The sequence below is a fragment of the Neomonachus schauinslandi genome, chromosome 3, assembly GCF_002201575.2.
Source record: "Neomonachus schauinslandi chromosome 3, ASM220157v2, whole genome shotgun sequence".
Lineage (NCBI taxonomy): Eukaryota > Metazoa > Chordata > Mammalia > Carnivora > Phocidae > Neomonachus > Neomonachus schauinslandi.
The window spans coordinates 25,318,410-25,344,637 of NC_058405.1; positions in this window are offsets into that span (position 1 = coordinate 25,318,410).

The following is a 26,228-nucleotide window of genomic DNA, read 5'->3' on the forward strand; positions in this document are numbered from 1 at the left end:
AAGAAAGAAAGAAAGAAAGAAAGAAAGAAAGAAAGAAAGAAAGAAAGAAAGAAAGAAAGAAAAAGAAATTAAATAAAGAAAAAAACAGTTTTACACATATTAAATGGTTAAGAAATACATAATATATTTTATATGGCACTAGATCTTGAAGAATGCCTAGTTTGTGTGTATATATGAGTATTGGAATTGTTGATATTTGCAGAGGGGTAGAGAGAATGGGAAGAGTGACACTGGAGATATTGAGAATAAAGGAATTTCATTTTAAATGGAAGAAGAAACATGTCATTATGAGGACTTTTATTTTGAAAAGAGAATTGGTGCAGTAGCTAGACAGATTTTAATGTCAAGACAGAATTCTTTAGAAATTGGTTGAAAACAATAGCATGCGTTGTCAAATAAAAACAAATCTAAAATCTAGATAGGGAGAAATTTTAATTAGAATGAAAGACTACTACAAGAGGGAGAACACTCTAATTTCAGAAATCTGCAAGCATCTCAGAATCAAACAAAAAAGAATTTTTTTTTTATTATGAGGTAAAGGAGGCAGCAAACTGAGATAAGCAGAAAATTTGGAGGGGAAGCTGGACAAGCATGGGGGCCAGTGCTATCTGCCAGGAAAAGGGTCTCACTGTGCTCAGCTGATTCTGAGAGGAGAACCTGATTGAGGTGGACGGCACATTCCACTTTTTTTTAACTTTATTTTTTATTTTTATTTTTTGGTGCTCACTCAGGTTTTGAGAAGAGGAATTCAAAAGTCTGTAGGAAAGAGAGAAGTCTAATGTTTGGTCAAGACAAAGCAGTGGGTAAGAAATGGGCAACTGTGAACACTTGGTCAATGTCTTAATTGAAAAACTGATGCTTCAGGACACACGGAACATTGTTGGAGCAATTCTCCAAAAAAAAGATAACAGAAGATGAGATCTAGTTTACAAGAGCAGGGAGTAGCTTTTCCTAGAAGCAAGACCAGTTCATCTACAGTAACAGAGAAGGAGGAAGGTTTTTTTGTTTTGATTTTTCCTATTAAATTCAGTAGTGGCTATCATTATTTCTAAAATCTCTCTTGATGGGGCACCTTGGGGTCTCAGTCTGCCTTCTGCTCAGGTCAAGATCTCAAGCCCCATGCCAGGCTCTCTGCTTCTCCCTCTCCCTCTGCCTGCCATCCCCCTGCTTGTGCTCTCTCTCTCCCCTCTGTCAAATAAATAAATAAAATCTTTTAAAAAATAAACTCTCTTTTGTTTAATTACCTAAATTTCTTTTCATGAGAATTAGTAGTAAGGAAGTTTTTTGTAGAGGCAGAAGTTATTATTTTGCCCTTATTTCTCAAAATAATTTCTAATATTCTTAAGAATTTTTTAATGTATTATTTAGTCATTATCCTAGTTTCAAAAAATACTCCTTTGGGTATTTCATATTGAAGTAGAAAATTACATATTTATAATAGTTAATCTATATATTTAAGATAGGGAAATAATGATGATTTACTCAACTTCAGTTCATTTACATATTCAGATCTTCTTTTAAATCTCCAATGAGGTCTTTTAGTTTACTATTGCTATTGCTAATAGTTGTCATGTTTTTCAGTTTAATATCTGTTGTTTAATACTACTAATAAATCATATATGTCAACATCACAAAATACGTAAAAATTCTATTATATAGCTCTAGTATTATTATGTTAAAAAAAGAGGTCCTATCATCCCACACTGGTTTAGATTGAAATAGATGTATGATTGGGTAAAGAACAGCTCCTTTTCCTAAGAGCGTTGCTCTAATTTTTAAATCTATACAAGTTTATTATTAAGGATAGTAGAAAGTAATAGCTGATGATCTCCTCTTATAATACTTATCTCACATAGTAAATTGGTTTTCTTTTTCCAGCATATCTCCAATTATGCTAATTTGGGGTGGGTTTGACAATTGTAATATCCTTATTCTTTGTTTCAGATTGATTTATATAATTCATATACAATTGAATATATTAAATTAATATCCTGGTCAGAATAAGTGGTGCAAAGGTATGCCTCTCCCTGGATTATTGTATTTGCAGTTAGTGGAAATGTCTTATCCCTGGAGTAACAAAATAGTGCACATGAGAATCAGTGACTATCCAAGAGTATCTAAATTGCCATGTGGAGAAAGTGGGTTTGCAACAAGAGAAAATGCAGGTATGGCAAAGAAAATTTCAGAGGCAAGAGATGGAAACTGTTTCCACTTTTGGTTTTCTTAGTTATGTTAGCCAATTTTTCTAATATGCTTAGTTTATTTTGAATTTTGATTTTTATTATTTTCAATTGAAAGAGTAATATTAAGCCAACACTTTATAACACATTGTTCTTTCTATTCATGGAACTCTACTTAAACTATAATGAAAGTCTTGGTATGCTCACTGACCTTGTTTGAAACAAATGGATAAATGGAGTAAGAATAATATCTCTACCTGAAGGGCTAGGTCATAGTTAACAAGTCCATTGAAATTCCAATGCTTCAAAAGGTTACTTAAAGTTTTTAGGACAGCAAAACTGCTGGATAATCCCTTGGACATCTTGATAATTTAATGACTAAATTAAATTGAATTTGACTAAATATTAAATTGAATTTGTTGTTGTTGTTTTTACTCAGATATTTCTACTTGAAACCTACTATTTATCTTTCCTTTATTAAAAACAAAACAAAACATAATACTCACTGGAAAATGTCAATCAGCCTTTTAATGACATCTTTATTAAAGTAAGTTTTGTACTTTGATTATTTGGCAAAGTTTATCAATGCTGGAAACTGTGAATTCATTCATAACACCCTCTCTAAAACAAAATATTAGTGGTTATAATTTGTAAAAAAAAAAAAAAGAAGAAGAGTTCTAGCCTTTTGAAATTTAGTCACATTAACAAAGTGTGGCAATTAAAAATGCTAGTCCAGGTCATTTAGATTTTCATAGTAGTAACACTGTCAGTGATCAGACCCTTTCTTTTAATGTTATTAGATCTTACAGAAAGACAGCCTGGTAAATATCCTATTGTGTGATTCTGTCACATTCATGTATTTTAACATATTGATCATATTCCAACAGATATGAAAGTTAATTCCATTCTAGATACCCTAGATAATTTGCAGAATAACGTACTCATTATTCCTGTGATTTTTCTCTTCTAGAGAACTTCTGGGAGACATCTTCACACTAAATCCATGCAGACATTAAAAAGTGAATTACCTCAAAACTGAGTTCTGTTTTCAGAGAAAAATATACTTATTATACACAGTTGATCCTTGAACAACACCTGTTTAAACAGCACACAGGTCCACTTATACTTGGATTTTTTTACAGCTCAGTACTGTAAATGTATTTTCTCTCTCTCACATTTTATTTTCTCTAGCTTACTTTGTTGCAAGAACATAGTATTTAATACACATAACATACAAAATATGTGTTAATGGATTGTCCGTTATTGGTAAGGCTTCCAGTCAACAGTAGCATATTAGTGTTAAGTTTGGAGGGGGGAGTCAAAAGTTAACACTTGGATTTTCAACTGCACCCTTAACCCCCACATTGTTTAAGGGTCAACTGTATATCTATTTATAGTCTTTTGATATATAATTTAATGTTTAAGTATTCAGAGTTAATATAAGTGATAATGTTTAAATTTTATAATACATAATCCAATGGCTAACTACATATATATTTAATTTCAAAGCACTAAACATGGAGAAAGTTTCCTAGGCAGTTTCTGGAAGGTAAAGATTATAAGAGTGAAGCATGTCATATTTCCAATTGTTGAAGGAACAAAGATATATAGATTGAAGATCCTATTAATTAAAGAACTCATAGCCTTTTTCCTAGATGTCTTTAAAATGACATTTATTTCTATATAATTATTTAATTATCATCATTGTAATGTCTCTTCTGGTCTTTGTATTATACTCAATGAATTGTAATTACATTCTTTCTCTAACTTGCTGATAGAAAGACTTAATCCCATTTTCCACAAATATTTTATTAAAGGCTGATCTACTTACGAAGATGAGAGTTTTAGATATTCCCATCCCCATTTGTCCTTTGCTATTTATAGAAAGAGTTCAATCTCTTTAAGTTATAAAGCATTTCTAAAGTTACCCATTTCTAGCTACACTTGTGTCAGATTTTTAATCAGATTAGAATTACCAATCCAATACTATTTTAACAAAAAAATAAACTTTCATTCATCACATATGTTATAGTTCTGACTTTTTGATAGATAGTTCGGAAAGGGAGTTAAAATTTCATCAGTTTGGTCCATTACCACCACAGGAAATAACAGCAATAAAACATTTACAAACAAAACATTATTAGAAATTAGAGCTGTATCATGGTAGTTCTTACACAGTCTTACTAACCATATATAGTACAGATAATCTAAATATAGAGACATTCTGAAATTTAAAGTAAGATCTTATTACTTTGTTAATTTCAGTGAGAAAAAAAGGTTGCCTAAAACAGCAATTTTGTTATAAAATGGTTTCAAATGCGTTTACACCGGTTTAAATCGTATGTCCCCTAATTCAGAAATTGGACACTGTGCTGCGTCATTTCCAAGAGAATAATTATAATACATACTTTATTCTACTTATGCTATGCTAATTATATCATGGAGTGTAATTAGCCTTCAGCACTATAGTGATTAAGGTGAATCTTTTTCTTTTCTAAAGTCATGTCCCATCTTCTGCTTTTAGCTCACTTTCATATTGATTCCTTCAGTTAAATTTTCCTTGTGATGTAAAAATAAACTTTTACTGCTTTGAAAGATTGTGAAAAAACTATCTAAATGTGATAGTGATACTATCACTTATCAAATAATGCACGCATGTGCTATGTGATGTGGGAAACAGAGGCAGAAGAAAAAGTATTAAATCTCCTTACTACCTATAGTGCATAGACAAGTCCTTGAAACAGGCAAAGTGCCCTTCCTCTAGGAACTCCATTGCCTCGATGTTAATACTTTGCTAAGGGCAAAAGGCAACCTTAGCCGACCCCCAGGATCCTGTAAGTTTACTTTAACATATAGAAATTCCTTTAGAATTTTCCTTTATCTCTAAATCCCCCAAGATACGTGTGGGCAATCATCCCCCAAGCATATGGCCCACCGATATACATCTGAAGGGGCTCATGACTAAGGTTTTATTAGATGGTAATAAATGACCTTTTCCCAAAAATAGCTAGCCTCCTCAAGGTCCTGGAAGCCTTGCTTCCAAGATTCCTTATTAGAGACCTACACTATCCCTGACCCCTTCCCAACTTGAAAGTATATAATGGGCCACTCCTCATGACCCCAGTGCAGTTCTTTCTGCCCACGGGTCCTGTCCCCGGGCTTTAATAAGATCACCTTTTTGCACAAAAGACGTCTCAAGAATTCTTTCTTGGCCGTCAGCTTCGAACCCTACTTTCCTACATCAATTCTGATTACTATATAACCACAATATTTACAACACAGTAACTCAATTAGCTGTATATTAATTTTTTTCTGAAATTTTTATAAACATTGATTTAGCTTTCTTTACATTAACTTTAGGGAAATGATATATCAATTTTCAAGAAATCTAAAGGTCATACTGAACAACTCTAGCTCATTTTAACACACTCTTTAAAAAACTTGTGTCACCTTTCCCTCATGACTTCTCAGTCTACCTTTTAAACAATATTGTCAAACTTTACATTTCATAGTTAGACCAAAATAGTGAGTAAAATGAAAGTTGTTTTTCAAACTGCAAATGTCTCTTACTCTCGACTAGGACTATTCCTACACCAGGGACAAGGTCTGCTGATCCTTTAAATCTCCTAGGCTTGCATATCTCTTAACAATACTGGTCTAATTGTGGCCATTAGCATACAAATACAGATAAATTGTCTTTGGGAAGATCACTTTTACATAAAGATGAAGAAAGTTCTTATAGAGAGATATGGCATCTGAATGGGTCTTCAAGGTGTTTATTTTTTCCTCTAGAAATAATTATAAGCGAAAGACCTTATATAGAACTATCAACATCAACATTTAAATTTTTAACAATTATTGGGAACTTAATTATGTGCAGAGCAAAGCCTAAATCACTTCCATATATTAACTCAAGCATGAGGTCCTTTGAGGTAGGCACTATTATTATTGTGATTGTATAATTAAGATAATTGAGCCACAGAAAAGATAAATTCTGTGCCCAGGTACAGATAGTTAAGAGGTGAGGAGCTGGAGTTCTAATTCAAGTGTATGCAATAGGATAAAATATTGTAAACTTTTGAGTTTTTTATAAGTTAGTTTTTATTTTTATCATTGCACATATCTGAAATAGTCTCTTAGTTCTAAAAGACTTCTAAAAGAAAAACGAAATAAAAAAATAAAACACCTCTCAGCTTTACTTTTCCTCATCTGACCTCCCTTCCCAGAGGCAAGAAATTTCAATTCCTTATGGTAATTTCTCTAATACTCCCTTCATATTTTTAAATAATATCTGTATATTGCCATTGACTGCATGTTCAAGAAGTATATCAATTACTTCCCATCATTTTTTCTTCAAATGAACTTCACTATATTTACTACTTTAAAACAACTTCATCGACACACTATTTACATTGTTCCCAAAAGCCCAAGGAATGACTGATGTTATTGGATTTGATAATACTGTTCAGAATCCAATGATGTGATCCAAGTACACTTTTAACCTGTTAAAATACAAACAGATTTCTGTTTGTATCTGTCTTTGGAATCAAATAAGTGTGAAGACAATCAAGGTGTTGGTAGCACTGAATCTATTTTACTATCTAGATTTCTTAGAAATATAATATTGCAGCATTATTTCAATCTTTGCACATGATCACAGACTATTAAATATATTAATCTCTAGACTTGGAGAACCTGCTCTCAGTATGCCCTCCAGTAAGTGATCCACTACAAAGCCCCTATATTTTGTACATAAAAGCATTTTCTCTTGTTTTCAGGAAATTAAAATGCCTGTTTTGTGACTTTACAGTTATGAAAGGTCTATGCATTTTTATCTGCTTACTGAAGCAGTCAAAATATATTTCATATATCTCTAAGTAAATTATTTTCATGAAGCTGTGTTAGATGATACTGTCTTTTTTATTTTGGACACCAAATATAGTTTCCGTGGTGTAGTGAATGAATCGATTTATAAATAGGAATAATTTAACAATTTTCATGACTGCTTTAGCACCATTTGTAAAGAGGATATATTACCTATATTCATTTATGAGCTGAAGAATGGTGGCTTCCAAGATTACTCTGTGAGGTGTCAGGCATATATGTGAGGATTATAGGAAAGGAAAAATTGTTTGGAGAAATGCAAGCTTGCTCTGTTATATGAATTAAACTGCTCTTTTTTATTTTTTACTTTTTTTAAAGATTTTATTTATTTATTTGAAGAGAGAGACACAGCGAGAGAGCAAACACAAGCAGGGGGAGTGGGAGAGGGAGAAGCAGGCTTCCCGCTGAGCAGGGAGCCCGATGCGGGGCTCGATCCCAGGACCCTGGGATCATGACCTGAGCCGAAGGCAGACACTTAACGACTGAACCACCCAGGTGCCCCTAAACTGCTCTTTTTAAAAGATGAGATTAACTTATTTATATTTATGAACATGACATATGATCAGACTGGAGTATATCATATCATATTAGGCTATTTTTCTCCTATATTAAATTTTCTTTAAGTCTTTCTCTCTGAATTGTTCTGTTTCTTTTTGTAGTATACCTTCTTCCCTGCTACTTAATAAAGTTTGGTTCTTATGGTTATCTTTATTATTATCAATTGTATGATACCTTTCATACTATGTTTATTTAGACATAATTCGTAATTATCACTAAGGATCCTTACATTCTCCTCCATCACCTATGTTTTGCAAGTACTATTTTTTCTTCTTTTCTTTTCACTGTTCTATATGGTAATATAGGATATTTGTCCACTTAATTTATTATTTTTATTATTTGTTTGTTTGTTTATTTGTAGTGTGTGAAAGGCATGGATGGGTTTTATTTATTACCCTACACCTACTATTTCATTTGAGGTAAAATATAAGCAACACTGACAAATAACTATTTCTGCTATCATGTAATATAATTTTCTATTGTGAGTATTGTGATAAAGCTAATGAAAACTGTGCTATCACGTACTCTAGCTTCTCTAATGGCTGGTATGTGACAACTCTCATTATCTGTGAAATCCCAACACAGGTAAGATGCTCCCACATATGGTGCAGAATATTAGAGCGTGCATAATTACCATACTGGCCCCCTCAACTCCCCACCCTGGAGCCTCAATGTTACTAGTAGAATTCTAAAATAACAGAGGCAATGAAAACCCCTTGAGTCTGATCCAAGCTGGAACAGTGTTCCAAAGAAATCCACACCACAAGAGGTTATGTGATACTGAGGTTTTAGCGTCATTGAGCTTGCCCAAACACTCACACCCGATCTTAAACTTCTGGTACACCATGCCTTTTATTGGGATGAAAAGTAAATGTGGAAGAGGTTCTCTAGTGGGGGCGCCTGGGTGGCTCAGTTGGTTAAGCGACTGCCTTCGGCTCAGGTCATGATCCTGGAGTCCCGGGATCGAGTCCCGCATTGGGCTCCCTGCTCGGCAGGGAGTCTGCTCCTCCCTCTGACCCTCCTCCCTCTCATGCTCTCTGTCTCTCATTCTCTCTGTCTCTCTGTTCCATCTATAAGCTCCATACTGACGTATTGGTTGGTAGGTGATCCAGATAGTGTTTTGTTTTTTTGTTTTTTTGTTTTTTTTTTATGATAAAAACCCTATGAACCATTATAGATAGCTTAGGAAAAGGTTTAGTCAAATATACAGATACTAACTTCTCAGTCATCAGGGAGAGCGGTCAACAAAAGGATAATTTAAATGATTTTTCAGATAGAAAAACTAAAGTACTGAACTATCACAGGTGTTTTCACTGTAGAAGCTGAGATGTTCCAGCAGGAGAGATCTTCTATTTGTCCATACTAAATAAATTTTTCGGCATGCAGTTATTATAAAGTGGACAACTATAAAACTTATAACTCCCAAATTGTTTCCTCTTTCACCTTTTTTTTTTTAATTTTTAGAGCTTAAATATTTACATGTCTGCTCAGTCACTTTAATTCCCACATTATATTTTACTTAAATATTTTCAGTTAAATATATACAGTAATCAAAACCAGTATTTTTTGTTATGCTGACTTAGTCATCATTAGTTGCTTGATCTATATCTGGAGAAAGTTCTTTTAGTTGCTTGATCTCTATCTGGAGAAAGTTCTTCAAGAAAAATTCATGTACAATATTCTTAGAGTTTTCTCTGGATATATAAATGTAAATTGGAAGCTATTTTCTTTTAGCACTTTCAAGATTTAATATCATTGTTTAATAGCTTCCATTATGAGGTAGCTTAGAAAATTATTCTCAATACATTATTTGCCCCCTACAGAGAAAGACCTTTGGCATGCGATTTTATAACTCCTCCCAACCAGACAGAGTATACTTTCCCACCGTCCTATGCCGGGTGTTCTCTGGACAATCGAACGTTCATCTGTCTATAAGACTAAAAGTAAGCCTTCAAATGTGCCTGTGTGATCTGGCATGTTTTCCCACGCTACTATGACCCATTTTGGGAAGAACGTGCTGCCTGTAGCTGCTGCGGTTTCTGAGAGGGCTCTCGAATGAAGGTAGGAGTAAATCTTACCTGACCGGAAGTCTGCAGTTCAGACTTGCCCAGCTGATGAACCCTGCTCAGATCAGCTGAACCACAGCTGACCGACAAGAACCCGTGAAATAGAAAACTACAGAATGGTTGCAATAAGCCACTGAAATTGTGAAAGGGTTACAAATACAAAATTGCAGAAGAAACTGGTACACACTGTTTCTGTAAAATTGTCAACTGTCTTTTTTCTTCTCTTTTTGAATGTTTTCCTCTTATATTTCCTGTTTCTAAGATTTTTCATTGTCATTCTATGTTACTCATTTCCTCTTATGTGTCTAGAAGCTATTTTCTTTATACTCTTCTCACTAAGAACAGGGGCAGATGGATGATTTTTAACAATACTGGGAATTTTCACCCCTAATCTCTTTGGCTATTTGTTTCTTTCCTATTCTCTTCTCTCTATTCTCCCTATTCTGTTCTCCTTCTAACTATAGTTCACATAGTTTATAATCTTTATTTCCATTTATAAGTTATAAATGGAAAAAAGTTATAAAATAAAGTTTATAAAGTTTATAATCTTTATTTCCATTTTAGTATCACTTTGTACTTAAAGTACAGTTTGGATTTTTTTTCTAATCTATATTCTACATCATGAATTTCCTTATAACCATTTTCTAACTTTTGTTAATCCATTTATAGAATTCTTTTCTATTTGAAAAGATCCATTTTACTCTTTAAGTAATCTCCTGTTTTTTGCTTATATTCTTTTTTTTTTAAATCCTTGAATCATGGTTATTTAATGTGCATGTCTGGTCACCCCAAGAGCTGCATCTTCCATGTTTTTTAATACTATTCTCTAGTGGGGGCGCCTGGGTGGCTCAGTTGGTTAAGCGACTGCCTTCGGCTCAGGTCATGATCCTGGAGTCCCGGGATCGAGTCCCGCATTGGGCTCCCTGCTCGGCAGGGAGTCTGCTCCTCCCTCTGACCCTCCTCCCTCTCATGCTGTCTCTCATTCTCTCTGTCTCAAATAAATAAATAAAATCTTAAAAAAAAAATACTATTCTCTAGTGTTTTGGTCAAGTAACTACTCTTTTATATTTACTCGTTTTTCTTTGAGTGCTAGACATTTGGAATGAAAATCTGTAGAGACAATGTTAATGCTTGGTCAAGTGCTCTCTCTGTGTTGTTTTTTGTTGTTCCTCTTCTTCTGTTTCTTTTTCTGCTTCTGCTTTTCCTCCCCCTCTGTTTTCTCCTTGTCCTTCTTCTTCTTTTTTTCCTCCCTCTTCAGCTTCTTCTTCATATGCTTCTCTTGTCTGGAATTTCATGTGTCTCCAAATAGAACAGTACTATTTACCAACTAGTCCACTGTTGACTGAAATGAGACTTCTCTCTAATCCTACTTAACAATTTCATTTTATCCACATACTTTTGAGTACTCTTCTCTTTTATATCTTCATGTCTCTCAAGATTTTCCCATAGTTGTATTCTTCTTTGTCCTTCTTAAGTTAGCATCTTGAGGAATTTTTCCCCTTCTACTTCTACTTAAATCTGGTTTCTCACTTACAATCTGCTTTTCTCTAATTGTTCTCTGTATCCATATAGTTTTGCTTCCTAATTTTCCTTCACAGAGAAAATTACATGACTGTTTTTGAATAAATAGTAACCTATTTTAACAAAATTTAAATGTTTTATGGCAATATTTCAACAATTTTTGTTGTATCTTTATGATCTCTTGGTATTTTTTTTCCTGCATTTCCCTTATAGTACCAGCGTATCTATGCATGCTCATTTATTTTATTTTTTACTAATTAGTGAATAAAATAGATTTTTTCCAGAACATCTATTTGTTTTTTGCTGTTGTTGTTGTTGTTGTTTTTAAAGATTTTATTTATTTATTTGACAGAGAGAGACACAGCGAGAGAGGGAACACAAGCAGGGGGAGCGGGAGAAGGAGAAGCAGGCTTCCCGCCGAGCAAGGAGCCCGATGCGGGACTCGATCCCAGGACCCTGGGATCATGACCTGAGCCGAAGGCAGACGCTTAACCAACTGAGCCACCCAGGCGCCCCAGAACACCTATTTGAAGGCAGTTTGGGATAATCATGAAGAAGAAGGGCTAGGTAGCCTTTCAGTATTAATAACCCAAAGGCCTACATTTTCCAGATTACAGACCTAACCAGATTGCTTTCTCTGTGTTGTCTTATCTGAATCATTCTTCTATAAACGTGCAGCCTCTGTTCTGACCAAAGAAGGTCCTAGGGAAGTTCTGAAAGTTCAGGTGTCTTGTGTCACTTCCTGACTTATTTCAAAAAACGGGATTTTTTTCTTCAATCATGACAAGCTTTTACCTTCATAAAGAATATGTTACTGGTTCTTTCTAAAAATCCTTACCTTGGGACTCTTGCGACACTCCTTCACATTTTTCTACTTCTTCTTAGAGTCTACCTAATCTTAGGCCTTTTGAGTAACATTTACCAAAATCTGGAGACTTTAATTTTATCTGTCTTCTAGGGTTATTAAAAATGAAATCTGAAATTTTTCTTTTCTTTTATTTTGCCATTGTCTTTGTTGTTTTTGTAAAGATAAAAGACTCAAAGGTCATATTAAAATCAGAAATCCTCTTAAGTCATTTTATGGTTTTGAATATTCATTTTAAAAGTTAAACCAGGTAATTCAAAGTATAGAACTGAAAATTTTAATATGAATTTGAACTAGTTTTTTAATCAAAGACAAAGGAACTTGTCAAATTGTTCATAATTTATATTTTTTGTGTCTTCAAGATACTAGATTTTTGCAATGTATTTCTTTCAGCTCCATGTAAGAGACACACTTAGGTTCTCTTACTTGAGGGACATTTATTTTGAAGCCACTTAAAGGGAGAATGCAGTGAAGGAGAGATATCTCCAGCAAAAACTTCAGGTATCCTAGATAACTAGATTTCTCTTTGTAATACCTCATCAATAATCTGCCATAATTGCAAATTAGTTTATTCGTGGTTCCGCTTTGTCTACTCCATGATTCAACTAATCCCTTCTTTTTTTAAAATTTTATTTTTATTTTAAAATTTTATTTTATTACAATTCCTTCTTTATACTCCACTTTACCTAACAATGTCTCATTGCTGAGAACTCTCTCCACAGTCTCTATATCGTCCCTCTTTGGGTCTCCTGCTTCATCAACATTCTACTTCCTGAATCTGTTCTGTCTCCCATTTAAGATTATCTAAAAGTTATTTTCATCAGTTATGTCACTCAAATGCCACCATTACTAATGGAGAGACAGCAATGGCATTTTTGACGTGTATTTACAGAGAAGGAATAAAACTCATAATCACAACTCAAGAATGTAGATTTGTGAACATTAGCTTTGTGACCTTTAATCTTATATGTTTTATACAATTGTACCATCTGCATTATAACAAATATCATACAGTTTGCAAAACTTAAAGGGTATTGTGTATGGTGATTTATTTTCATGCTCATATGACAAGGATGTAAGATCACAGAAAACAAGTCAGATGTGCCAAAAAAATATGGCATTCCTCATTTTCTTTTACTTCTTGAAGCATTCCCAATTTATTCAGTTGTAAGGAGTATATAATCCTAACAAATAAAGTATAATTCAGCCAAACCTTAAAGAATTTATCTGCCTTCAAAGTTCAGAGAGAATGATGACCTATACTTGGATTAGGTTGTTTTTGCTATGATTTATTACAAACTAGTGGACAAGCAATTCAAGGATGCATGACAAAGCTATGCAACAGAGTGTACAAAGTTTGTGGTTGTGTTCCTAGGTGTTTTTCTATTTTAATGATCAATGAAACCCATAGCAAATAGACAACCCCAAGGTGAGAAAGACTGATTACCAGAAGCTCTCTGCCTTTTCTGCCAATTCCTTTTCTGGAATAGGACACATAAGCCCTTCAGGATCCATCTCTGATTATGCAAATCCAATGTTGTGCCACAGTTACATTATTCTGGGTTCAACTTTTTATGCATTATCTAATATACAGCAGATGTGCACAAAGCTTAATATAAGGCATTGCCATCTCTGTCAAATCAATAGAATCTTTATGGTAAGTCAATCTATTAGAGAATCAAATGAACAGTCTTTTAGAGAACTTGCCCCTTGATATATACTGTGGATAAAGGATGGCTCTAGGCCTTCCTAATAGCAATGTTGAGAGGAAGAAATGCTTCTTGTTCACATTCTTTTCTCCAGGTCCTTTCTGATCATAATGTAGTACCTTATCATCCTTGCTTCTTTGAACTTTATGTTATGTCCTAATTGAGTCTGCCGGTGATAATTAGCATCATCCAGCTTCTGTTTAGGCCTTGCACCTGCTCCTCTCTAGGCTTAAATTCTTGGTGATGATATTCAACTGTCTGTGACCTCCATTATCTGACTCAGGCTTGTTCATCAGCCTTCTTAGCTTCTCTGATACCTCCCTAGGAGCATGCAGAAACATGCTGGTTTCCTGTAGAATAATAGCACCATTTCCATGTTGTGTAGAAATCTCTCTCCATTAGTGTCATTCTGTTGCCCTTACACACAATGTTAGGGGAAAAGGAGTACCAACAGCTAAATCTATCTGGTGTTTCCATTACTTCGCTTCCTCATCTGATTCTACATCTATCTTTCTTTTGCTCTAATCTTCTCACCAGAAGGGGTGGTACATTGGCTTCTTAAACTGTTTATTTCATATACTGGGTATTTCCTTATTTTTGCATACTATGAAACTCTAGGATCCAAATTAAACAAGTGTGTATCTAATTATGTAAAAGAAGCTATTGGAATTCAGAAAATCTATTTTGTCCAATTTTAGTTACTTATTGCTGCATGACAGTCCACCCTAAAATTTAGGAGACTAAAACAAGAACCATTTATTATTTATAAATGATTCTGTAGGTTAATTGGGCACAGTTGGGCAATCCTTCTGCTTCATGTGATGTTTAACGAGGCTGCAGCTGTCTGAAGGCTCAACTGTGCTGGAATGTTCAAAAATGACTACGGCACACATCTGGCAGGGAATGTTAACTAGCCATTGGCTTGGAAATGAGCAAGAGCTATTGGCCAGAGGTTCCTGTTCTTCTTGTGGCTTCTCCAAGTACTTGGAGTTTCTCTTAGCCTGGAGGGGGCTAAGTTCCAAGCTTGCAAAAGTGGCAGCTGCTGATTTCTTAAGGCCTGGTCTAAGACCTTAAGCGGTACCACTTTTGCCAAATTCTGTTAATCAAAGAATGTCACAGGTCAAGCCCAGAATTAGGGGGAGAGAAAATACATCCCACCCCTTAATGGGAGAAATGGCAAATAATCTGTCTCCTTTAATTCACAAATCTCCCTAATAAAATCTAATTCCAAAGACTACTGAATCAATCTGGACCAGCCCCAAACCAATCTGATAGTCAAAACTCAGCAATAAATTTATTGTTCTAATCCTTTTTTGCAGAGTTCTAAGTTTTTAATTCATTGCATTTGTATGAAGATTTAGGAGTAATAAAGCATGTCCGTTTAATCGTCAAACATACTATCTAACCAGAATTAATTTAATTAAAATCAGGATTACCTTTTTGAGGCCTGGAAGCTGACATTGTTAAAATTAAATTAGAAGAGATGGAATTATTCTGGAACTCCCTAAAACTGGTAATTTCCTATCATCATGAAAAGTTGTTTGGATGAGTTTCCAGTAACAATCAGGCATAATAATTTAGGATATTACTGCTAATTTTACACTCAGTGGGAAAAACACTCAGTGTAAGCAAGAAGAGCCAACATGTTTCTCACCTGTCCTTTGGATATATTAAGGGAAGTTCTCTTTTATATAGTACCAATCATCAGAAGGACAGAAATAGAAAAGGAGAAGGATAATTAAATTTAAAAATAGTAATTGAGAATATTTTTTATATTGATCTATTGGAGTGATAAAAATTTATATTTCTTTAATTAAATGAAAATTAGCTTTAGGAAATATGGGCAATTATTAATTAATCAAAGACATAAGAGTTAAGTCTTTTGAATGTATGTGTAATTATCATTATTGTGCTATTAATTTTGAGACCTCTTTTGCTGCTACTATTATCAGAACTGTTTACTGTATCATGGTTACACCCTCATGACTTCGGATTTACACAAGAATTAACAGCTTTGGAAAATTCTTAAAACTAGATTTCCCTTTCTAAAACTTTCAAATTAATTTCCTAGGCCATTATTTATTTCAAACATTTTATGTGAATGAAATCATATAGTATGCAAGTTTTTGGAATTGACTTGTTTCACTCAGCATAATTCTCTGGAGGGTCATCCATGTTGGTCCATGTATCAGTAGTTAGTTCCTTCTCCATTGCTGAGTGGTATTCCATGGTATGGATATCCCCCTGACTCTACAGCCATTCACTTGTTGAAAGACAACAGGACAGTTTCCAGTTCTTGGCTTTAATGAATAAAACTGCTATAGGTATTCATGTGCAGGTATTTGTGTCAACATAAGTTTTATTTTATTTTCTTTTTCTGGGATAAACACCTAGGAGTGCAATAGTTGTGTCATGTGATAGCTGTATGTTTAGCTTCTTTTTTAAAAAAATGGCTACATGTTTTCTGTAATAAGTTTTAAATTAAATTATTTTTGAAAAATTGGATGTGGCAACTGATATTTTTCATAGACAATAATTGAGTTTGTAGATAAATGTAATGAGAATTCTTGAAGATCTTTAAACTTAAATAGCTTTGTCATTGCATTATTTTATTATATAAAATATTCTGTTTGGCAATCTTAAATAATCGTGCCATGTAATAAAGTTTTTGTACACTAAGCAAAATGGGTTCTGGAAGCTCAACAGCCTTTACCATTATTTTCCTTATTTTTAATGACTTAATTAAAAAGAAACAAAAAACAAATCCCTGCAAGAATCAGCTTGACCCTGAGCAGTGACAGAGATAATATAATTTAGACTGATGCAAAAAGCATTTGGTATGTCACATAATATATTAAACCCTTAATTATAACTAGAATCGGTTCAGAAAATAAAGGTGCCCACAATTATAACAATAATCTTACCATTTCTGTACAGCTAATGGCACATCAAAAAGAATCTAAAAACATGTTTGAATATGAAAACATTATACTTATTTTAAATAAGATGCAATCAAGGAATTAGCTCAATCTAGAATAATTATCAATTTGATTTTCTTTGTAGCTTATTTAATAATTTTTTTCCAATTTGTTCTGTATAAACGTTTTACCAGTCTATAACAAATAATCAATGTAGCCAAATTTATTTGAATTTAAAGTAGGGAAATGTGACCAAAAAAAAAAGGTAAATGTTTTAATAATACCATTCTTGCGAAGAGTTTTAAAAAAGAACATTTGCGGGCGCCTGGGTGGCTCAGTCGTTAAGCGTCTGCCTTCGGCTCAGGTCATGATCCCAGGGTCCTGGGATCGAGTCCCACATCGGGCTCCCTGCTCAGTGGGAAGCCTGCTTCTCCCTCTCCCACTCCCCCTGCTTGTGTTCCTGCTCTCGCTATGTCTCTCTCTGTCAAATAAATAAAAAAAAATCTTTAAAAAAAAAAAGAACATTTGCAAGGAATATAAACATATTAATCTGGGAAATATAATTTGAAGGAACCCAAAGGTAACGTTACATTATGATATGCACATCTTGAGGTTGGCCTGAATTTTAGCATTCATGAATGCCTATAAACACATATATTTATACGTGCAACACACAGAAAACACACATAGACACACAGTTTTTGGCTGTGAGTAATAAATGGTCTCTTCTCTCATATACAGATCCAGTGTTTCTGTCAAAAAGCAGACATTTATTATGTGGAACAAAAAATGCAAAAAGGATAGAATTTTGTTAGTTCTCTACACTCCAATCTCCCACAGAGCAACCGTGAGGACCAGAGGTTTACCTGCACACGTAGTGGGTTTGTACACAGAGAAGAACCCCAAAGTTATGAGATTCAGAGAGGATATAGGAGCAGAAGACATATCTGTCCCTCTCTGAAAATATATAAAGAAAACCCTTATCTTAATTTCTATAATGTAAAGAAGTTCTCTTTGGGGAGGGTAGGAGGAGATCTCCAGTTTTTTACAACTGTGAAGTGCAAGCAAATGTTTCTGGAGGTGGGTGGGGAGGTGATTTCCATCTTTATTATAGCTTGTCAATTTTCTTTATCCAGAATGGGTGGAATGTTCAGGAATAACAAAAAAAACAAGAAAAAGTTTTTCTCAGAATATTCACTTTTTGATATTACATGGTCCTGGTCCCTGGCAAATTTTCCTGGTATATGCCTCTGTCTACCATTCTGATTAATGTCATCCACCCTATCTAGTGCCCCATCTGTTCAGTTTACCCTATGCAACACTTACTTAATGATGTGTGTGCTCTTTGATTTTCTTTTCAAACATGTCTCTGATATTCTATTTGTTGCCTAAAGTTGTATCTGAAACTGTTAAGTCTGAAATTTGACCCTACTTACAAGCCGAGAAGTTAACCTGTCAGTTTTATGACATATACTGAAATACCTCACCTCTGGATCAGACAACAAACCACATTACTCACAGAAAAGGAAAACAAAACAGAACCAGACAAAATAGTACCTTGCATTTGTTCACCACACCCCAATTGCCCACAAGGCACCAGAAAGCCAGAATTTCATGTGCATGTGCACTCAGTTTTTTTTTTTTTTTTTAAGATTTTATTTATTTATTTGACAGAGAGAGAGACAGTGAGAGAGGGAACACAAGCAGGGGGAGTGGGAGAGGGAGAAGCAGGCTTCCCACTGAGCAGGAAGCCCGATGCGGGGCTCGATCCCAGGACCCCGGGATCACGACCTGAGCTGAAGGCAGACACTTAACAACTGAGCCACGCAGGCACCAGCCCCACCTCCCCCCCCCCCTTTTTTTTTTTTTTTTGCTGCAAATCCTTCTTCGTGAAGGTGAAGGGCCAGCATGTCCACCAGATGGAAAGGCCTGCTGGCGGCTTCGAGATGGCGGGAGGGGTCAAACAGGGAAGCCAGGAGGGTGGGCGCTGGGCGAGGGTGGGGCACGGGGCTGGGTGTTCTCTAATTCAGGCACAGTCTCAGAGTAGGCAAGCTCATGCGTGTGCAGGTGAGCTTCCTCGGCCAGGGTGTGTAGAGGTGTGAGGGGAGACACAGCCGAAGGACAGGGCAGGAGGCCATGCTACTTCTTAGGAAGCAGGTCCTGGGCATCGGTGACACCTCATTTGCTCTCTATGAAGGGTGTCCTTAGCATGCGCTGATTTTGTAAAAAGGTCAACAAGAGATGCTGTATTGGTTAGGTTGGGCTGACACAGAATGACACACAAAAGGTGTCTTAAACAACAGAAATTTATTTCTCGCAGTTCTGGACACCCACAGTCTGAGATCAAGACCAATCAGACCCACAGGGTCTGGTTTCTGGTGAAAGCTTTCTCTTCCTGGCTTGTCCAAGGCCACCTTCTGTCCATTCAAATGACCGCTTCTTTGATTTCTTAGGTGGGGGCCCATGTGGCCTGTGTGAGAGTTAAATGTCCTGGACTGCCGCCTGCCACTTCTGTGGGTCGGGCGTGGGCCACAGGACCACCCCACTAGGAGTCCCTCTGCTCAGCAGCACTTTTTTTTTTTTTTTTTACCTGAGAGTGTATATTTATAGAAAGATACATCGAAACGGACAGATGGCACCTATCTATAGATACAGGAAGCTCTGTTAGAGAACCACGTAGATATGTATATATTTGCCAACGGTAGAGAACATGAGGTTTCCACATCTTCGGCCACAACCGACAACATGCAAATGCCCAATCTGGGAAAACCATACTTGTTTTTGTGGTTGGGTTCCCTCTATAGAGGTTTCCAAAATGAGAAGGCTGGTTTCAGGGGCAGTCTTTAAATGTGTGTGTGTGTGTATCTTTCTAAAGAAGAGAGAACAAGGGAAGGGAGGAGGAGAAGCGTATTTTCACGTGGTGCATGGCAGAAAAGATGGGACTGGTTTGGGGCGAGGACGTGATCCCACTGGAGAGGCATGAAAGAGAACTCCAGAAAGGACAGCTAGGGTTTCTAGGTTGGGACATAAAAACACAACAGCCAGGAAGGTCACGTGTCTGCAGTCCGCTGAAATCCCTGTAGCACATTACAATCAGTTAAGGGCAAAAAAAAATCAGAAGCCCAAAGAGCCTTTATAGTACCGAAAAGTTCACATGTTGGATAAAACACTTAAAATACTACTTGATAAAGCAATTATAGAAGATGTATCAAATGGTGAAAAGCAAACAAAAATATGCTAACATTGTTAGTCATCAGGGTAATGCAAATAAAATAAAATAAAAATGAGACACCACAAGATACTCATAAAACTGGCTAACTTTATTTTTAAAATTTTTTTAAAAAAACTGACTAATTTTAAAATAGTGGAAGTACTAAGTGTTGAAGAGACTGTGAAACAAATTTTATACTTTTCAAGTAGGGGTATAACATGGTGCAATAACCACTCTGGAAAACATTCTGGGAGTTTCCTATAAAGTTAAAAATAGTTTAACCAAGAGATATAAAAACATGCCCATATGAAGACTTGTATATGAATGTTCATAGCAACTTTCTTTATTCAGTAGACAACATTGGGAAATACTTAAAATACCACTAATGAAAAAAATAAATTGAGGTTTATCCATACAGTGAAATGATGCTGAGACAAATCCTGATAGTCCGGGATGTCAGATTGAAGATCCTGAAGTAAAAATACCTTAAAAGTGTGAGAACTGAAAAATAAATCTTTATCATGATATAGTATATCAGGGGTCATGATATAAACCACAACAAATTTAAAAAATGGAAATCATTCATTATGCATTATCTGATTACACCCAAGACTTTGAGCTCTGGGAAGCTACTCTGGAAGAAGTAAACAAAATTTCCATTTTTGTAATAAAATATTTAATGAGGTGAAATATAGGGACAAACATTCCAGGCAGAGTGTAGAGGGAAACAAATGGAAACAATCAGTTCTTCCTTTCCTTCCTTTCTTTCTTTCTACCATAATCTTAGAGGGAAGGGATGGTTACAAGATAGACTCAAAATATAGGCAGTGTTTTACTGGAAGTGAAAGTTGTGGGAGATTATGCCTGAAGCCTTAATTTCTCCGTGAATTTGAAGGTACCTCCCAAATAGGATGAGTCACAGTCAGCTAGTTTTTTTGGGTCATTTAGATACTTTTGAAGCAATCATTAAAGAGAATCAAAAGGAAAAGTGGTAAGAGATATGTGAAAATGGGCGGTGGGTGATAGATTAATAGAAGTAGGAGAGCATTGGATTTTGCTGTTATGAAAAATTTTAAATGCATAGAAAAGTTGAAAGAGTCCTAATAGGAACACCAACACACCCAAAATATAAATTCACTTGCTGATGTTTTGTTGTATTTGCTTGATATATTTATGAATTTGTGAACATACAGATATATGTTCATGTATGTGTATATATGTAAATACATATGCATATGAAAGTGTGTGTGTGTGTTTGTGTGTGTGTGTGTACTCCTGAACTATTTGAAAGAAAGTAGCAAACATCAACTCCAAGCATGGCAACATGACACACCTAAAAATAAAGATATTTGGACAGAACTCACTACAATTACCACACCACGATAAAACAAAAAATCTTAATATCATATATTATAATATTGTCAGATATCAGACCAATTTCTGCCCCAAATATCTTTTATAGCTTTTTTTTAATCAAAATCCAAATAAGCCTATTTGTATTATCTCTTTAATTTCTGGTAAACTAAAAGACACAGTGCTTTTTCACCGTGGCAACTTTTCAGAGTAACCCGGCAAGGTGACATATAGAATCAGTAGATCATATATGACATATAGATTATATTAGCGAAAACTTAACTGTTACTCTTTATTTTAGGCTTGTATTATTTTCAGATTTAAAAAGGTGTGACTTTATTAAGTGTATTTTATTAGAGATCACTTAAATATTAATGAAGTCATGTGCAAATGACTTATTTATTTATTTATTTGAGAAAGACATGGAGAGAGCACCAGCGGGGGTGGGGGGGTAGGGGGAAGGATAAGCAGACTCCGTGCTGAGCAGGGAGCCTGATGCGGGGCTCGATCCCGGGACCCTGAGATCATGGAAGGAAAGGAAGTCAGACGCTTAACTGACTGAGCCACCAAGGGGCCCCCCCGCAAATGACTTCTTTTAGGACTTTATTTTCTTTAAAAAGTAACATGTCACCTAATAAATATGAAAATAAAATAGAGGGTAAAAAAGTAAGATCTAGTAAAAAAAATCATTGGATTGGCTGGTTAACAATAGCTAAGTGTTAATATAGAGGTAACATTTGTGTTCTGTGCAAAAATACAAATTGCAACATATTTTAAGATTTGCTCTCAAATACTGAGAATCATGAATATTAAATTTGGGATCTTCAAGGATCTGTTTTACAAACATATCTATGCAAAAATCTTAACAATCATTCAATCATTTAATCACAAATGATTGCTTAGTCCTATTATGTGCCTGGCTCTGAAAATGAGACAGAGATTATAAGATTTGCTTAACTACCAAGAATCTATCTGAGGTAAGGCACTGAAGCTTTCAGATGACTTGCAGGAGCATTCAAACATAATAAGGGAAAAGAGAAAGAGGTGGAAATTTCTAAAATCTTATTGCCCATTAGTACGTAAATGGTAATTGATTTATCATAGAGCAGTAACCAGTTGCATAGCAAAATGCATGACTATTGCACACAGGATCATCAGACTTCACAACATGGTGAAAGGATAAAAATGTATATTCTATGGAGAGAAGGACAAGTTGAGTGGATTGTAAGCCGAGTGCAGCACAAAAGACCTACTTGCATCAAGACAGATAAATGAACCAGGGAAAGAGAGGCAAGGAATCTGCCACTGGCAACCTCAACCGCTGAAAAATCTATGTAATCCTGAAAGTGCAGACTCTTCAAATTATAAACCAAACAAAAGATAGCATCCCCAGGGACATTTTATGCAATTAAGTTAAATCTACAGAGAAAGAGAAGCAAATACAGTTGTGGTTGCTTTAGTAGAAGGGCTTTTTCTTTATTGCTCTGAAAATCAATTCAATAATGTATAAAATAAGAGCGGACTTAAAAACAGAGGACACAGAAGTGAAAGAGCTGTAGAATATTATGAAATATGAGGACTGGCACATTGAATCAGTTGGAATATTTAACAAACGATAAAGGCACTATATCTCTTAATTATAATAATTTAAGGAAAAGTTTACTGCAAACCTTTCAGTAAATTATTTCTTCAAGTATATTTGAATGTTCAGACTGGCAAGTCAAAGAGGACAGGAGAGAAATATAAAGGCGTTTACCTGACAAAATGGATTTATAAACATGACCAAAAACATTTTTCTTCTTCCATAAAATTGAAAAAAAAATTTATACAACATAAAATTCATTTGGAAGGAAGATGTATTATTGAACAATAAAGTAGTGGTTTTGAATAATAAAGCAGATGAAAATTATTTTCCATAATGGGGAAGTATGGAAAGATACATTAATAATACTAAGCTATTATTAATTCAGGATGTACAGCATTTTCTTCTAAGTTTGAAAACATGTCACCCAATTTTTCAATAATACTTAGTGATGCTGAATCTACAGAAAATATCCTCTACTATTTCTAACAATTGGTCTTCAGATATTCTCTGAAATTTGAAAGCAAAAGGACAGCTAAGAAGCACTTCTATAACTTGGTCTTTTTTTTTTTTTTAACAGTTCCCTTTGCTAATGAATACATATTTTAGAGCCCTTCTGCTTCTTTTTATTTATTTCATGTATATACATATATATGTATACTTAACATGAGATTCCATTAGTTTTCATTATGTATGATTTTTCTGTCCCATCTGTTTAATATAATGGAACCCCAGAGTGTGATTTTGCTGACATCTAGACTACTCCTAAAAGTGACACTGGCCCACAGGTCTTTAAATACAACCTCTTTTAATGTCATGTATTCAACAGCCTCGATTTGCTTTATTTTGTTACCATTACAGGATGCCACCAATCCACACTGAAGCAGTAAAATGGATATATTGTTTTTTAAAAACTAGTTTTTAGGTGAATTAAACTTCATTAAATCTTTAAAAATAGAAACGTGTTAGCATTACCTCAGTGTAGACAGATGAGAGTGATAGCTTTGCTAATAGGGTATGTCTGCTCCCTAAAGTATCACGAGGTATTGAATAAAAAGCTTTGTCAAAACACTCATAAATAAGAAAAATGGGATTATGGTGAAAACAATTTTTCATGTTATTGTACAGCTTTACTTTCCTGGAACATACTCTCTACATTTGTCATCTGGCAAATTTTTATTCATCTTTAAGCCTCAACATTACTAACATTGTAAAACTTTTCCTAATTATACCAAGTGGCTCCTTCCATTCTTCCTTTGTCATTAACAAAAGACCTGTCCTGTTCACCTTTGTCTCAAGATAAATTTACTGAATGAAAGCAATCATGAGTTAATGAAAGAATTAGATGGGATGGCATTTGGTTTTTTTGTTCATTTTATTTTATATTTTGTTATTGCATGTGAAATATTTAACAAAGAGAATAAAATTTAAAAAGCAATTTTTAAACTTAAGAACTTGTAAAAGTCACAGAATATGAGGAAAGCACAAATAATAAAAAAATGACTAATATAATAATGAAATTGAATGATCTAAGCTGTGAAAACTCTAAGTTAAACACAGAACACAGTAATATATTGATCACTGTCAAATATCTTCCCTCATTCCCAGACTGAGTACTGTGTCTCAGGCCCTACAACTATCTCCATATTTTCATCCTAACATATATGACAAAGCCTTGTAATTTTTTCTACTAGTCTCCTGAATCCAAAGGGACATTTTTAAAAATGGCACATTTCTAATTTATGGTTATATATATTTTTATTTCTAGCATAAATCTCTGCATATTTCATACCCACAATTAATGCTGAATGAATGAAAGAATAAATTAATGCATGACTATGCATTATCACTAAGTAACAATGTCCTTGTAGAGACATTTTGCTGTAAGGTTTTTATAAGATTTCCCATTTAGAAAATATAAGAATCTAATAAATTGACCTTTTTAAACCAACTTCTACAAACTTGGTGTTTTAAATCAATTTTTAAACACTATGTCAAAATTTCCTGGATCTTGTAATTTTCATCCTATTTAATAGACCACATGAATTTGGGGTCTAGCCCAAATCATTTGAGTTATATAGAACATATATTTGTGTGTGTGTGTGTAGGGAGAGAATAAGAACAGCATTTTTTATCTACTGAGAAATTTATGATTCTTTATGGAAGGTTTTTTCTGTTAGTCTTAATATAAATATTACACATTTTTTTCACTCGATCATATTTCCTTCTTTGCTTTAGCAACCAGGTAGTTATCATAGAAACATCGCTTCAAACTCTAAACCTTATAAACGAATATGGGCTGTGAATTCTCTCGCTGACATCCCTTTTTTTCCATGACCAAGCAGTCTTCTAACCCATAACTATGTTTGTTTATTTATATTTTTTAAAAGATCTATTTATTTATTTTAGAAGCGGGGAAGTACAGAGGAGAGGGAGAGAGAGAATCTCGAGCTGACTCCCCACTAAGTGTGGAGCCCGACGCAGCATGGGGCTGGATCTCACAACCCTAAGATCATGACCTGAGCCAAAATCAAGAGTCAGACACTCAACTGAGCCACCTAAGTGCCGCTATTTTTTTTTTTTAAATTTCCTGTTTTTCTGTGCCAGTTTAGATCACCTTGGAGATCAGGTTGGTTATGTGACCATAGGAATGCCTATAATATTCTGTCCTAAGGTGATATATGCTAATCTATGCAGTACAGTATATTCTTTCATGTGGCTATCCCCTATATTGGAATACATGGATATACTTCCTGTTTGGTCTTTCTTTTATTTTTATGATCCAAGCTTCTTCTTTTGTCACAAATTTGAGGCATTTCCGGGTCCCTACTCAGTGTTTAATAAGTCAGGAAAACATTTGCTTTGCTAATTCATCACTCAGCTGTATAGAACCCTCGATTAGTTTGTCAATGGTAAATCTCCTTAGCTATCCAATTCAGAGAACTGGATTCTTGTACCTGAATTTAGACTTATTTTTGGCTGTTTTGAAATTTTGCCAAAATGATTAATAGTTTCTTTCTCATCCTTCTGTGATTATTTTCTCCTGGCAAAGGCAGCTCCATATCCCTGTAACATTGAAAGAATGGTCAAATAAGTGTTTCAAAGTAGAGATGAAGAGATTAAATGAGTGACTGTAACATAGAGCTTATTTGTTGGTGCTTTACTGCTCCCCCTTAGCACAAATACTTTCCATTCCTCCTCTCACCCAAGATACAACTTAGTGTTTTGGACATTAAATGATCATCATTTTCTGCCCTACTGTGGGAGTAGGAAAGTCAGTTAACAAGGCAAAATGGCCTTGGGGCAGAAGCGTCAGACTTGGTTGAGTGATTTTCTTAAGCAAAATACATAAAAAAATGAAATGAATAGTTTTCACTATAC